The 13,354-nt window shown below is 40.8% G+C and overlaps 1 protein-coding gene across 3 annotated transcripts in view; it reads left to right on the forward strand.

The window, feature by feature from the left end:
* The window catches only part of CRACDL (CRACD like), a 130,999-nt gene that overhangs the window by 19,426 nt on the left and 98,219 nt on the right, over positions 1-13,354 (forward strand). For 2 of the 3 annotated variants that reach the window (XM_063458866.1, XM_063458893.1), the window contains exon 2: positions 7,206-7,433. The exons of the other annotated variant lie outside the window; for it this stretch is intronic. The gene's annotated coding sequence lies outside the window, so the exon portion shown is untranslated. The remainder of the gene's footprint in view (positions 1-7,205; positions 7,434-13,354) is intronic. 3 annotated transcript variants of the gene reach the window in all.

Genomic DNA, 13,354 nt, shown 5'->3' on the forward strand with positions numbered 1-13,354 from the left:
GTCGTTTATGTTTGCCGGGATATCCCCCGCCGGCATGGGGGGGGGGGAGGTAGAGTCCTCCGGGGAGACCCCAGTCCCCGAAAGTTGCAGCTGCGGAGGGATCGGCCGCCTCCCTCGTGTCGCCTGCTGCCGCCTTCCGTAGGCCCCGGGTCGGTCTCCGGTAAAAGACTGTTGCTGGCAGTTGGGACTTTGGGCTGGTAAGGTTGCTTTGGTGTGCCCCTTAGGTTGGGGCTGCTGTGCGAGCAGTTTTAAAGGCTTTGTCTCGTTTGTTTCGGCATTTTTTAGGTTTTTGCCTTGGAGCCCATGTTGTGTGCGACTGCTCGGCATGGCTGCCAGGCTCCGCCCCCCAGTTGTTCTTTTTTTTAAGCTAGTTAAACTGAAATCAGGAGATGAGAAGCTCATTATATTTACCATCTGATGCATGTTTATTGTAAGCACCGATAGTGTAATTATATGTACATTTATAAAAGCGTGAGCCTAAAAATAGATGGTCAAATTTAAGGAAAGTCATTAAAGTGAATAAAGTATGTTCTTTCCCTAGTATATATATTGTGTATTTTTTCAAATGAGCTACATTTTCAAAATATTGCGTACATTTCCCCTCCCTTACCATGAAAGAAAGTGTTCTCTGAACTTCTCATAAACCCTTTCTTTAGCAAGGGTAATTTAATATGCTCTTTTAACAAAGAACATGACAGCGAGTAAATTTTACCATTAACCAAAAGCTGAGCTAGATGCTACTCTAAAGAGGCACTCCCCCAAGTGCCAAAACCACAAGTATCAATAAACAAAAGGATGCACACATAATATTAATGCTAAATACAAAAGTCAATCTTTATTGTTTAAAGAGACAGCAGATATGCAAATAATCAAAGAAAGTGACTCACGCTTAAACCAAAAATGCTACTACCAATAGCTTACAGAAAGCTTACCAAAGCTGTACAAAAGTGTCAAAACACCACAAGTGTCAAAACACAAAGCTGTCAAAACACCCCAACTTTCAGCACTAAAATAATATGCCATTTTTTTTTTTGACAATTTTTATTGTTTTCAGGATACAGAAAGGAAAAGGGGAGACAGGGGGAAATGAGTCGTACGGTTACAGCCATAGTAGTAATAACAGCGTCAATTATCTCTGGCGGCAACATTAGTATCTATTTGTTCACACATTGTGTGAACCTCGCTGTAGTTTCGTTCCGCTAAGATTTGTAAAGTTGTTGCCACATAAGACATGAAACTATTTTGTCACATAGTATAGGTTGTGTAGCTTTTGGAGGCCATGCGGTCAATGGGACATTTGCCGTGGGTGACCTGTCTTAACTCTGTAACTTTACAGTGGTGTCCTGCTGACCCGTGTGAACATAGGGTGCAGTAGAGTGTCTCGTGGGGGTGGGGGGAGGCGATGGGGTTGGGGTAAATCCAAGTTTGGGAACTCAGGGGGTTCATAAGGTGTTGAGGATCTATTGGGTGACCTAAGCATTTCATAGGAGTCCCAAGTTTCCCACGCAGTTTTCCAGTATTTGCCATTGTTTCAAAATGTTTATTACTGTCCACCAGCGCTTTACACTGGTTTACTGTGGGAACGGCCATGGTTTTCCATTGTCTACTTATGACAGTTATTGCTGCAATTAGGATATGGTAGAGGAGGTACTTTTGATGTTTTTGAATATGTTTTGGTAAGAATCTTGGCACTATGTAAATAATTGTAATTGGGCGACATCCACATGGGCACTTAAAAAAAATGTTTTATTCATTTTACGGTCTTACTTTGTTATAAATCTCTATATTGCACGTAAACTATGAATCTCCATATTGCACTGAACAGTAACTGGGCAGCTTGAATGTTTGCAGAATTTACCAGATCCTGTAGACACATTTTATTCCTCCTGCAATGCAGAAATATTTATGAAATCACCAAGCCAATAAAATATATTTTTTTCCACGCCCATCGACCACTCCTTCCTCAATGAATTAATAATGCAAAATTTACAGATTTAGCTCATATCAGAAGAATCAATACCAATTCTGTCCGCCAGTCCTCTCAAGCAATCACTGTCATCATCCTGGTTGGACATGACTCATATTGATATTACAGAAGAGAGCAGTAGTACACATGCAGCAATCTGAGAATCTAATGTGCAGAATTAAGACGCTTTGACATTTCAATTTGAATTTCTTTTCCACTTTCAGATTTGTAAGTTATTTGCATGTTGTTTTCTGCTACAAGAACTCAACTTTTGTGCCCACAATATTCTTTCAGGCCTCCCAACATTGGCAGGTATGATTGGGACGAGGGTGGGCCCTCACGCTGTCTATTACATGTAAAGTTTGTGAGTAACACCAATTGGCTTAATGACCGGAGATCATCACGTATAGCGCCGCTGCATCAAAGGATGCTCTCATTCTGTGGTTTCTGTGGACGTTTCCGTGGTATCCCCAAAAAGGGAAGCCTCGGGAAAGAACTGGACATAAGCCTGGTCCATAACCTGTGACTCTTGAGAGAATTGCTTCTTGGCCTGTTTTTCTGAATTTAAAATAAAGATTAACAAAAGGCTACACATTATATACAGTTTGTTCCAATCACAATTTCATTGGGACTAATTGATTCATAACTTCATATTATGTGGCATCGCTTCAAATAATGTGGTATAGCTCCACTTTTGATTCTGGCCTCACCTTTGCCTCTCATGTCCAGTCTGTTGCTAAAACCTGTCGATTCCAGCTTACAAACATCGCCCGAATACGTCCCTTTCTTACGCAAAATGCTTTTACTTGCTCTAGTAATCTTTAGCATCAATTACAGTAATTCTCTTCTAATTGGTCTCCCCAGAAGCCGTACCGCCTCCCTACAATCTGTGGTGAATGGTGCTGATCTTTTCTCCTGTTGCTCCTCTCACACCTCACCCCTCTGTCGATCCTTACACCGGCTTCCTGTCCCCTGCAGGTGTTAATTTCAAAATACTAACCCTTACCTATAAAGCTCTAACCAACTCTAGCCCCTCTTGCATTTCTTCACTGATTCATAGGTTTGCCCACTCTCGGTCTCTCCGGTCTACTGGTGACCTTCTCCTGTCTGCTGCTCGCACCCTTACTGCAAATTCACACCTGCAAGACTTCTCACGGGCGGCTCCTTTCCTTTGGAACAGCCTGCCTACCCCTGTCAGACTCTCCCCTAGTCTTCAATTCTTTAAGAAGTCCATCAAAACCCATCTTTTCAATAATGCTTATGGCCTCCAAGAGTAACTTCTATCTCCCAAACCTTCCTCTCGCTCTCTACTTTAGGTCACACTCCACTCTCACCTTCAGTTCTGCTTTTTTCCCACCATGTCTATTTGCTGTCTACCTCAATACCCTTCCTATTGTGTTTTTATACCCCAGCTCCTCTAGACTGTAAGCTCGTTTGAGCAGGGTCCTCAACTACCTATTGTCCCTGTTATGTGTGTATGTGTGACAGAATGTCTGTGTGAGTCTGTCAGTGTCCGTGTGGTTCTGTATGTCTTTTTTTTGTCAATATGTCTGTCAGTGAATGTGTGTTTCTGTATGTCCATCTGTCTGTGTGTATATGTGCCAGCATGTCTGTCAGTGTATCTGTATGTCTGTGTGGTTCAGTATGTCTTTGTGTATGTGTGTTTCAGTATGGCTGTCTGTGTCCGTACGTCTGTCAGAATGTGTCTCTGTATCTGTATGTTGTCCATTTGTGTTTGTGTGTTTATCTGTATGTGTCAGTGTTTGTATCTGTATATCTGCATGTGTGTCAGGTTGTGTATCTGTGTGTCTGTATGTGTGTCAGTGTGTGTGTCGGTGTATCTATATGTAGTCAGTGTGTGTACCTTTGTATCTGCATGTATGTCAGTGTTTGTATCTGTGTGTGTGTCAGTGTCTGTGTGTATCTGTATGTTCTTGTGTGTATCTATATGCGGTCAGTGTGTATCTGCATGTGTGTCAGGTAGTGTATTTGTGTGTATCTAAATGTAGTCAGTGGGGCCCAAGTAAATGCTTGCCCAGGGTCCAATAAAAATTAAAGACGGCCCTGGCGTTATATCATGTGGAATAACTTAATTTCATGTGGCATAGCTTCAAATCATGTGGTGCGTCTATTAATGACACTACATCAGCAGCTCCAAGATGATGAACCAATGTTAATAGACACACAAAACGTACAGCAAATTTTTAGTTTTCATTTTCTTCTTTTCGACGCCCCCTTCTACTTATTTTATTTTTTGCAGGAGGGCAAACATTTTTGTGATTGTCTGCCATGTACACATGTTTTTCTTAATAAATGAGCACTTTTCATGGAATACCTTGTTGCACTCTATTGGATACCAGTTTATTGCAGTGAAAATGCACTGCGCTACCCTCCAGCTGGTTACTTCTGTATGTCTCTGTATGCATGTATGTATGTCTCTGTATGCCTTTATGTCTCTGTATTTATGTATGTCTTTGTAGGCATGTGTATGTATGACGGTATGCCTCTGTATGTACGTTTCTGAATGCCTGTATGTAGTGTTTGGATGACAGTATGCCTATGTATGAATGCATGTCTCTGTATGCATGTATGTGTCTGTATGCCTGTATGTCTTTGTATGTCTCTGTATGCCTTTATCCTCTGTATGCCTGTATGTATGACGGTATGTCTATATGTGACTGTGTCTGTATGTCTCTGTATGATTATTTCTGTGTTTGTATGACAGTGTACCTGTATGACTTTGACTGTGTGCTTGAAAAACGATGCCTGTGTGCCTGTGGTTTGGGAGGAAAGACACACAAAGGGATCTGGAGGGGAGGGACACACAAAATGGACTGAGGGGAAAAAGAGACACACAGAGCCACTGTGGTGGAGAAGGAGACAAAGAAATGGGCTGGGGTAAAAAAACAGACACAGAAAGGGGCTGGGGTAAGAATGAGACACAGAAAGGGGCTGGAGGTAAGAGGGCTGGACGTAAAGGGGCTGGAGGTAAGAGACACAATAAGGGGCGGGGGTAAGATACATACAAAGGGGGTTGTAAGACACACTAAAGGGGAAATAAAATACACTAGAGCACAAAAGGGGTAAGAAATTCAAAAGGGGGGTTACAACAAGACACACATGTAAACTTTGTTAAGACGCATTTTTTTTTTAAAGGGTGGGGGTGAAGGGGTGGGGTGGCAAAATGCATCTTCATCTGTGTAACTAAAAATCCTTGCACCGGCTCTGCTGAGCTCCACATCAATAATATTCCAAGAAATGTGTCTTTAAATTACAATAAATGGGTTTAAAATCAGCCTATGTAAATGAGATAATTTATTCTTATGCTAAATTAACACCCCCACACACACCCCTTTGTCAATTTTAAAGGACCACTCTAGTGCCAGGAAAACATACTCGTTTTCCTGGCACTAGAGTGCCCCGAGGGTGCCCCCACCCTCAGGGTCCCCCTCCCGTCCGGCTCTGGAAAGGGGAAAGTGTTTAAAACTTACCTTTTTCCAGCGGTGGGCGGAGAGCTCTCCTCCTCCGATCCTCCTCTTCTCCTCCCCATCGGCTGAATGCGCACGCGCGGCAAGAGCTGCGCGCGCATTCAGCCGGTCACATAGGAAAGCATTCATAATGCTTTCCTATGGACGCTTGCGTGCTCTCACTGTGATTTTCACAGTGAGAATTACGCAAGCGCCTCTAGCGGCTGTCAATGAGACAGCCACTAGAGGAAATAGGGGAAGGCTTAACCCATTCACAAACATAGCAGTTTCTCTGAAACTGCTATGTTTATGAAAAAATGGGTTAACCCTAGAAGGAACTGCACCCAGACCACTTCATTAAGCTGATGGGTGGTCCTTTAAATGTTGGGTGGTACAGTTTAAATGAGTTGCCATGTTTCAATGGGACAGGGACATGAATTCCCTGCATTAAATAGCATTACGGTGATGCCAGATGTTACAAGCAGACTTTGGAATCTGGCCCCCAATTTAGTGTCAAACTGTTTTCAGATATATGACTAATTGTGTCACACACAGAGGTCCCAGCACCTCACATAGCTTTCCAGTTTCCAAAGCTTAGCCCTACTACTGCCATAGATAATGCAGACGTTTCATTTTTACATTTTCTGTCCAAACCAGAACAGGCGTGGATGGTTAATACGAAAGTTATATCTCCTTAAAGTGACACTCTACACATCAAATTAACTTTAGCTTAATAAAGCAGTTTTTGTGTATGGCTCATGCCCATACAGTCTCACTGCTCAGTTCCCTCCCATTTAGGAGTTAAATCACTTTTGTTTTTCTTTATGCAGCCATTGCCACACCTCCCCGGGCTATGACTAACACAGCCTGCATGGGAATAAAAAGGTTTATTTTTTAGTCAGTTGTTAAATTGCTTTAGATGTTTTTATATCATGCTCTGTAAATTTAAATTTGATTACAAACAGGAGGCTACCGCATCGTCTAGGAGGCATAACAGAGCAATAGATCAGGAATTCTAAATTAAACAGAACATGCACTAAAGGAAGTTTAAACATTAGATGATGATTTACAGAAAGGCTGCGTAAGTGACATGCAGGGAGGTGTGCTTAGGGCTGTATAAACAAAGTGATTTAGCTCCTAAATGGCAGAGAATTGAGCAGTGAGACTGCAGGGGCATGATCTATACACCAAAACTGCTTCATTAAGCTAACATTATTTTGGTGCCTATAGCATCCCTTTAAATATCTGAATAGCAAGGATAGCAGTGGTTATAGTGCTAGAATGTCCCTTTGATGAATCCAAAAAAAATATTCATCTTTTTTTTTCCTTTCTGAAATCTAAAACAGGCATCAACAGACAAAACCAGGATTGTTACTTACGACAAATCCTCATCCTGTTTCTTTTGATTCACCACTCCCTTAACGTCAGATCACATGATTCAATAAAGGCTTAGTAAGGCCAGGTTACTGATTCATAACAATGCCAGCATACAGGTGTGGAAGCCACAAAGAAGGCAGCTTTGTTAGAGCCGTAATCATTGGGTGTGGATTTCAGTAGTGTGTGTGTGTGTGTTACACCATATCAGGTCAATTTACTTTTACCCTTCATAGCCCAGAGGTCAGTGGCTATTGTAATAATTTTTATTTGGGTTAAGTAGTTTTATAGTGGGTATGAATCTGCTTTGAGCTTGAGGAATACAATATTTCGTGTTTTCATGTAGAATCTGACAATGAAAAGATATTTTAAACTATACAATGTAAATTATGTGTCAGGGCCAGCCAGCATCCACCTCCCATGCTCGGCTGCTGGCTTCTTGTCCCCCTCCCCATCCTGGATACTAGGCAGTGTTGGGCATGAATGGTTCTGCTCCGGTAAACTGGTGACTCTTAAAGGAGCAAACAAAGCCTACTCAATGGGGGTGATCGTGCCCTTGGTGTGACAGTAGATTGAAACTTCCAGGCATAGATACGTCTTCGTCTCTATGGTTTCGATTTAAAAAGGTCATGTGTCCAGTGTTTCCAGGATCTGTTTCCTTTATCTGCCACTAAATTCCGGTCTCTTAAACTACAATCCTTCTTTTTTTTTATTTTAGCCTCTATGCAACCAAACACCTTTTTTGACATTGTTCCCAAACTCTCTTGGAAGGTGATGTTACACTAGGTAGTGATGTACTACTTGAAATTGGGATTCAGCTCCATAGCTAGAAGAGTTTACTTGCATTCCACCTTACATCTTTATTGGCAAAGTAGATTATACAGAAAACAGTACACAATACAGATATCATCCTAGGTACTTTACCTATGACCATAGAATGTTAATATCGCTAATAAAGCAGCACTTTTTATCCAGCAATTCACAATATATGAAGATACCATAACCAGAGAGACCACGTACTTGAGCAGAGTCCAAAACTAAAAAATAATCAATTGGGCTATTCAGCTTTCCCCCCCCCCCCCTGTCCTCTTTTTGCTATACCCATGCTGAACTGTTCACCTTAGAGGGAACGCTAACCATGATTAGCAGAGGATACTGTGTCACACACAATGCATTCTCCTGCATCAACTCTGTCTGTCTGTGCTCAAGCCTCCAGTATGACAAGTAATCCAATGAAAGCTGGCATTCCTTTCTGCTTCATGGGATCTAAAGATCAAATCCCTCAGACATTAGCCTGAGGTACGGTTGGCTTTGGTTTAATTTTGGTCTGCTTTGGGTGACCGTCTGTACTGTGTTCTGTACCATAGCAGAGATAGTGCTTAGCAAAATATTTTTATGAAAGCGTGTTTTATTTATTAACATTGCGTTTTCAGGTTTTACTATCACAGATGTACACCAGAAGTGCTCTGCAATAATTATTATTAAACTCCAGTTCATATTTGTTTCTGTTATTACTCCATCAGAGATGGTAAAAGATCCAGAGATACTTATGTGTGTGTATATATATAACCTGCACATTTACTCTAGGTGCATGGGGAAATCCATAGACATAACCCTGTACTACGTTCCTACACATCATGGGGATGCTACATCATTTGCCACTCTAATATGGTTTCTTGATTACTATTTGCTGGTTCTATCCATTAACACATAGATAGACAAACCAGCTACTACCATTAAAACTAAGGAAACCATATTGGAATACATTGAAATATATATGACCACATTTGGATCTCTGAATCCTGTCACTAGCTACATTTAACCTTTAAATACATCTGAAAGATGATATTCTGGCCTTGCATTGGTAAAGAGTTGTGCTGTCTTTACGTTTTGTTATTATATTATTATTAGTAGTAGTAGTATTTATAAAATAACTTATTCCTTGGAACTGTATAATTTGTTCATTAAAAGAACACCATAGAGTCAAGAATAAAACATACCGTATATACTCGAGTATAAGCCGACCCGAATATAAGCCGAGGCCCCTAATTTTACCCAAAAAAACTGGGAAAACTTATTGACTCGAGTATAAGACTAGGGTGGGAAATGCAGCAGCTATTGGTAAATTTCTAAATAAAATTAGATCCTAAAAAAAATATATTAATTGAATATTTATTTACAGTGTGTGTATATAATGAATGCAGTGTGTGTGTATATGAGTGCAGTGTGAGTGCAGTGGGTGTGTATGAGTGCATTGTGTGTGTGTATATATTAATTGAATATTTATTTACAGTGTGTGTATATAATGAATGCAGTGTGTGCGTATGAGTGCAGTGCGTATGAGTGCAGTGCGTATGAGTGCAGTGCGTGTGTGTATGAGTGCAGTGCGTGTGTGTATGAGTGCAGTGCGTGTGTGTATGAGTGCAGTGTGTGTATGAGTGCAGTGTGTGTATGAGTGCAGTGCGTGTGTGTATGAGTGCAGTGTGTGTATGAGTGCAGTGTGTGTATGAGTGCAGTGTGTGTATGAGTGCACTGTGTGTATGAATGCAGTGTGTGTATGAATGCAGTGTGTGTATGAATGCAGTGTGTGCAGGAATGCAGTGTGTGCATGAGTGCAGTGTGTGAATGCAGTGTGTATGAATGCAGTGTGTGCATGAATGCAGTGTGTATGAATGCAGTGTGTATGAATCCAGTGTGTGCATGAATGCAGTGTGTGCATGAATGCAGTGTGTATGAATGCAGTGTGTGAGTGCAGTGTGTGTATATGAATGAAGTGTGAGTGTGTGTGATGCAGTGTGTGTGTATGTGTTGGTGGGGGTGGGCATTTTGATTGTTCTATTATTAATTTTATTCATTATTATTTTATTTTTAAATATTATTATTATTTTATTTATTATAATTTTTTTTCGTCCCCCCTCCCTGCTTGCTAGCTGGCCAGGGAGGGGGGCTCTTACTCCCTGGTGGTCCAGCATTGGTAGTTCAGTGGGGGCTGTGGGGGCTGCAGAGAGCGGTTACTTACCTGTCCTGCAGCTCCTGTCAGCTCTCTCCTCCTCTGCGCCGTCCGGTCAGCTCCTCTATCAGCTCACACTGTAAGTCTCGCGAGAGCCGAGGCTCTCGCGAGACTTACACTGGGAGCTGACCGAGGTGCTGAACGGACGGCGCGGAGGAGGAGAGAGCTGACAGGAGCTGCAGGAGAGGTAAGTAACCGCTCTCTGCAGCCCCCACAGCCCCAGTCTGTATTATGGCAATGCAAATTGCCATAATACAGACTATTGACTCGAGTATAAGCCGAGGTGGGGTTTTTCAGCACAAAAAATGTGCTGAAAAACTCGGCTTATACTCGAGTATATACGGTATATTCCTTACCCTATAGTCTTAACAACCATGTTAGCCCCCTGACATCCCCTTGTCTCCCCTAAAAATGTAGAAAAACAAAACAACTCACATTTTTTCCAGCACAGCGTGGGTCCTCTAGCACTGGCTGTGCCCTGATCCACCTCCATGGCTGAGATTGTCAATTCTGATTATCTCAGCCAAGGGGGCATGGCAGGGGCAGAACCAATCACCACTCTGGCTAATCTGCATCTCCTCATAGGGATTCATTGATCCAATGCATCTCTATAGGGAAAGTTCAGTGCCTCCATGCAAAGCGTCTGAGTGACTGCCACTGGAGTTGTTCCTAGGCAGCAATGTAAACACTGGCTATCTTTGAAAAAGCAGTGTTTACAGCAAAAAGCTCACAGGGACTGACTATACTCACCAGAACAAATACAATAAGCTGTAGTTGTTCTGGTGACTATAGTCTCCCTTTAAGCATCATAATCTCTAGAGCCAGCTATAGTGGCTAAAGGCCAGGAGTGCCCTGTCACCAGTAAGTAATCAAGCTGTTTAAGAACAGTTGCCCACCTTCTCCCCACTGCACATATGAAAAACCCAATAAAAAAACAAGCTCATGACCACAACATGGCTGTTGTACAACTCTAAGGTGTCTTCAAAATTCACCTAAAAAATTCATATACATTACTAGGATGCCATATAGCCATCTAGATTCAACTGTAAAAATGCGATAAAGATCACTATTTCAATATTTTAATTATCAAAGTTATAGAAAGTTATTCAAGAAAAATAAATAAATAAAGTTAAAGTAGTAAATTAAGACTTAAAAATATATATTTAGTCTGTCATAAACTTATTAACTTCAATATTGATATTCAACCCATTGGGTTCCAGTGTGCCTAATTCACAGACACATCTTGCTTCTATTTTGTCTCTTTATCATCAATAACTTTCTCAATAGCTGTAAATGTCCGCCCGATAGGTTCTGTAATAATATAATATTGTTACACTTTATGTGACTGTAACCCTTTCATTGTGTTGGTAATATGCTCCTCTTTTGTATTTCTTTAAATGGCCCTTTTACAGCTTAGTCCTCTGTACACATTGCTTTCTGTACAGATGTCAGTAGAACTTTACACTTTTATAAATTATACTGGTTACACCCACCTGGCTTTTCAAACTGACAATTGATCTTGCTACTTTTTGATTTGATTAGCACAGTGGAGCGAAACTCAAGAGGCAGCTATTGCCCAGAGCACCTGTCTTACAAAGACTTCTCATTGAGCTGCATTAGGAAGTCTGTGATTGGACAGCCACAGAAAGTCTGGGCGGGATTAAAAGATGAGAGCTTGCAAGGGAACAGACAAGAGAACTTCAGATTTTGCAAGCTTTTTTTTTTAGATAGAACCCCACTGCATATGTAATGTGTGTGATTTGTACACATTTAAGTGTACAATGTTTTTTTTAATTATCTATTAATAATTTGGAATGACTGTTTTGCATGTTATTATTGCATTAAAAAGAATGGGCCAAATCCAGTCTGGAGATCACCTTTTTTACAGTCTTGAGTCATACATAAGTGTACTTTGTGCTAAGGTATTAGTTCAATTACAATTCTCACGTAGTACACACCCCACTTAAGTAGACGGAACTAGCTTGCATTGTCCTTATATCCTCTTGTTCTTGCATGCCTACATTTTCAGTTCTGTGTATCCCTTGTATCAGCTCTATGTATACTATAAAATAATAAAAGAACAGACAGTTATATATAAGTGTATCACAGTACAATGTATTCTATTGTAATCTGGGTTACCAGACCTACCATGTTTCCCGGACACACATAATTTATACATGAAACGTTTTGCCTGATCTAGAGAAATTATGCTGAAGGATTCAGTTCATTAACCCCTTAAGTACAAAGGCAATTGTACATGTTCTGATCAAAACAAAACCTTCAATTTGCACTCAGAGGCGTATCTAGAAACCACGGGGCCCCGGTGTGAAAATTTCCCTGGGGGCCCCCCATATGTCTACCCCCATACGTTGCCCCCTCACACATGCAGACAAACACAGAGGCACACATACATACAAACACACACACACATACAAACACACAAAAATGTTTAGTCACCCTCCTGTTTCCTACCTTTTAGGTGCAGGAGGGTGACTTTCCCTGGGGTCCAGTGGCTCAGCCTGATGGGAGTCAGAGATCCCACTCTGGCTCCCTCCCGTGTGGCACTGTGTGTAAGCTGGGAGGAGTGAGTCTGATGTCATCACAGGGGGCTCGCTTGTGCTGTTAAAGCGCCACAGCTTGGGCCACCAGATGGGCCTGTTAACGTGCATTGATTTAATACTTTCCTATGGGGAAGGCCTAATAAAGGACTAATAAGTGCCGATGTCAGCGCTTTTGGAGTACATCTTTGTATTCCTAACATTAATGTGTTCCTTTAAATATGAAATTCAATGTGCATTCTCACTCTACTAAAAAACACTGTAAGTGTGTTTTCTGATTAGCTCCTCAATATGCATTTAGCCGAATCATAGCATTATGTAGCCTGGCCTTTACACTTATCAATGTTCCCCAGCCGAGTCAGTTAGAAATTAACACCACTTACAGATGTCACACGTCAAATTCCTGTGAGTCCATTCTGATTATTCACTGGGAGGGGAATCAACGGAATAAACAGTTGTGTTGCATAGTAACATGTCATTAGCAACTTCCACCTGGGTATCTCACCTGTCATCAGTAGGTAAATAAAAGGTCACTACTTTACTGCTCATGAACTCATCACGATCCTTTTAGAATACCATATTGATTTTCAGGAGACTAATGTATTTAGGAATATTTATACTAAAGGCTCTCTGTATATGGCACTCACATAAAAAAAATATTTTGGATAACATGATTTGTGTGTGCTTTACTGGTTATCTGGCTAGTAAAATATTGGTTATATTCTTTTTTGAGCAGTATTAAGAAAAAATATATAAATATATTTATTTAGTTGACCTAAAAACTAAATAAAAAAAAAAAATAACTCTACGTAACTAAAAAGACTGATTATAAAAAAAGTAATCATTAATGGATTCTCTGAAATAATACAAATTTATTTTAATAACTCACTAGTTAACTATAACTTATTAGGCAATAATAAATAAACTGAGGAAACCAGACATGAAAATGCACAAAACTGGAGGAATATATAGATAAAGG

This window comes from Pelobates fuscus, chromosome 1 (genome assembly GCF_036172605.1).
Source record: "Pelobates fuscus isolate aPelFus1 chromosome 1, aPelFus1.pri, whole genome shotgun sequence".
Lineage (NCBI taxonomy): Eukaryota > Metazoa > Chordata > Amphibia > Anura > Pelobatidae > Pelobates > Pelobates fuscus.